The sequence below is a fragment of the Meleagris gallopavo genome, chromosome 3, assembly GCF_000146605.3.
Source record: "Meleagris gallopavo isolate NT-WF06-2002-E0010 breed Aviagen turkey brand Nicholas breeding stock chromosome 3, Turkey_5.1, whole genome shotgun sequence".
Taxonomy (NCBI): domain Eukaryota; kingdom Metazoa; phylum Chordata; class Aves; order Galliformes; family Phasianidae; genus Meleagris; species Meleagris gallopavo.
Genome location: NC_015013.2, coordinates 91,184,157 through 91,187,349, shown reverse-complemented (window position 1 = coordinate 91,187,349; position 3,193 = coordinate 91,184,157).

The following is a 3,193-nucleotide window of genomic DNA, read 5'->3' as shown; positions in this document are numbered from 1 at the left end:
TTTTTTCCCCTATTTTTACTGCAGTTCTTATTTCACTGCATTACAATAAATTGGTTTAGTGCCCCCATGCCTACTTCTTTTGAAGGGTATTACCTTGAATACTAACAGTTCATCTACCATAGAGCAACTTAACTGGACTCCCCTGCCCAGCAACACAAGCATGAATGGTAATGGACATTCTATGATGCAAAACCGACATATCCTCAGGGCAGCATATACATTTATAATTTAATTCTCTGAGAGCTATTTCTTAGTATTAGAATGCTTTTCTGTGCTGGTAGGAAATCCTATTTCTGCTCCCAGATGGATCGCTGAGATAAAGTGTCAGCTGCCCTTACCTTTGGTCCTGTGCATGACTTTTCCCTATTACACAGGCTCACTACCTTGTAAGGTGGATGGGGAGGAAGAAAACAAAACTTAGAGATCCCATATTACAGGTGCTGCTAAATACACTCAAGCAGTGTGGTTCTGATACAGTAAAAACATATAAATTGATATACATATACATGTTTATGCAAAATATAACATTTATTAACGCATAGCAGACTTCAGGCATACGTGGTATGGCTTTTTACTTTTATTCCATCCCTATTCCTGTCTACCATTTCCCTTATTTGAAGGTGCACTGTCATTCATACTGGCCTTTTCTGCTACCATCTATGTCTAAGTGAAAGAATACACCAGTCCCTCTGAACTAACTGCAAACACAAACTAAGCTGCATTTGCACAAGAGCACAATGAACAGTAACAGGAGTACCTTATTCATATTTTTCTTGTATTAAAAGCAAGACTTCCCCATTTTGTTATAATGCCCTGCCATACAAGAACCTCTGACAAGAACTACAGAGGGCTGAAATGATTTTACATCTCTCCCTGCTCCTCAAACAGCAGTGCCGTGCTGTTACGAGATATCAGACAAGATACAGCGGCAGGTAACTACGTGATTATTGGACAACAGCAAACCACAACATGCAGCAATTCCCTGGTTGCTTTGTTTTTTAGAGGAGAGGTTACGTGTCCACTGCAAACAAAAGCCAGTTTAAATAAACAAATAAATTTGACTGTAACATTATGTGAGCTTCCTGGGTAGCACCTGCCTTCCTCAGAGAGACACTAAGCATACCTTCAGCACCTCATTAGCACTACAAAAGAAACTAAACACACTGGTATAGTACTAAGATTTTCTTCTCTAGCTGCATTGTCGTGACTAAATAAAAAGGACTGATGTCTGGCTTTAAAAAAGGGGGAGAGAGAGACGGGCTAAAGTGAGAGAAAGGAATTACCCATTGATTTATTCTTTTACTTAATAGCAAAGGGGAATGAGCAATTTAATGCCAGCAGCATATTGCTCAGCTGGCCTCAGATCCTGCAAAATTACCAGCATTGTGTGTTGCGATAAATTGAATACTTTTGTCATCCCTGTTTGTTTGAAATATGTGTGAAATGAAGAGGGAAATAGCTAAGGCCAGCACTAAGGACTGCACTGATCTGCCTAGAAGGTGAAAGGGAAACAAAACAGTCTGTTTTGTCTTGCCTGGCAATACAAGTGCTGCTGTAATGCAGCAGTCCCACTGCTGTCAGAATTACTTCTTTGCAGCAGCCCCTGTACTAACCAGCCAGGTTGCCCAGGAGGGTTGCTGGCAGCTCCGGTGATGGTGCTGCTCTCCTGGTAATCCTCTGACTCACCCCAAACGTCTCAATCTGCAGTGAGGTTGTGTGTTGCCATTGCACACAGTCATGCAGATTGAGTGTGCCCAGGTGGCCAAGAAGGCCAGTGGCATCCTGGCATGTATCAGAAACTGTGCTGCCAGCAGAAGCAGGGAGGTGATCGTCCCACTCTACTTGGCACTGGTGAGGCCACAACCCCAAGTACTGTGTTCAGTTTTGGGGCCCTCACTATAAGAAAATTTTGAGGCCCTGATGCATACCCAGAGAAGGCAGCGAAGCTGTGAACAGTCTGAAGTACAAGTATTATGAAAAGTGGCTGAAGGAATTGGGATTGGTCAGTTAGGAAAAGAGGAGGCTCAGGGGAGACCTTATCGCTCTGTACATCTTCCTGAAAGGAGACTGTGGAGATGTGAGGCTCAGTCTCTTCTCCCAGGCAACAGCGATAGCACAAAGTGTAATGGCTTTAAATTGCGCCAAGGAAGGTTTGGGCTGGATATTAGGAAGAATTTCTTCTCAAAAAGAGTGGTGAAGCACTGGAACAGGCTGCCCAAGGAGGTGGTGGAGTCACTGTCCCTGTGGTTGTTCAAGAAATGTGTAGATGAGGCACTGAGGGGTGTAGTTTAGTGGGCATGGTGGAGATGAGTTGATGATTGTACTCGGTGATCTTGGTGGTCTTTTCCAATCTTAAAGATTCTATGATTCTATGATTTACACTAACAGGCCTTACAGATCTCACCCTATGCTGAATCATAGAATCATAGAATCAATCAGGTTGGAAAAGACCTTAAAGATTATCAAATTCAACCACGACCTAACTATACTACACTAAGTAACAACCCTCCGCTAAATCATGTTTCTGAGCACCACATCTAAACGGTTTTTAAACACATCCAGGGATGGTGACTCTACCACCTCCCTGGGGAGCCTGTTCCAGTGCTTGAAGACATAAATCAAATGCACAGGTGTGGCTCCACTGAAGCAGTGCATTGTACAGTGAGCCTAAGTAGCTTTCCTGACTAATGACTCTCTCATCTGCTCAAGAAAACAGATCCTGTTGCTCAAGAAGGTCAAACTGGCCTTTATTTTCCTCCTGGCAATGCAAGTGCTGATTATAGTGCAGTATCCAAGACAGGTAATTCATGTCAAAAGGTGGAGAAAGTGGCTTTGCTTATTGATGTGTTGTCATCGCAACGTTCAGCCTTTCTGTTCATAGCTATTCATGTGAGTTAGAGCAGACAATGCCCCTTCCTGGCATTAACTTGCTCCCCAGGCAGCTATTACTCAAAATGCACAATAGTCTGCAGGACACCAAAAGATTTGCCATTGGTCTACTGACCAGGGGTGCCCTTGCATTGCACCATATAATGAAGTAGCACCAAAAAAGATTTTTCCAGTGAACGTTACAAGGTTGGCAGCCTAGGAGGATAGAATCCTCCATTTACTCACAGGGTAGGTTACTTTCAGCATCATTTGTCACTTCTGTGCCTCCCACCAATGACCTCAGGAACAGAGAAGTGAATTAAGT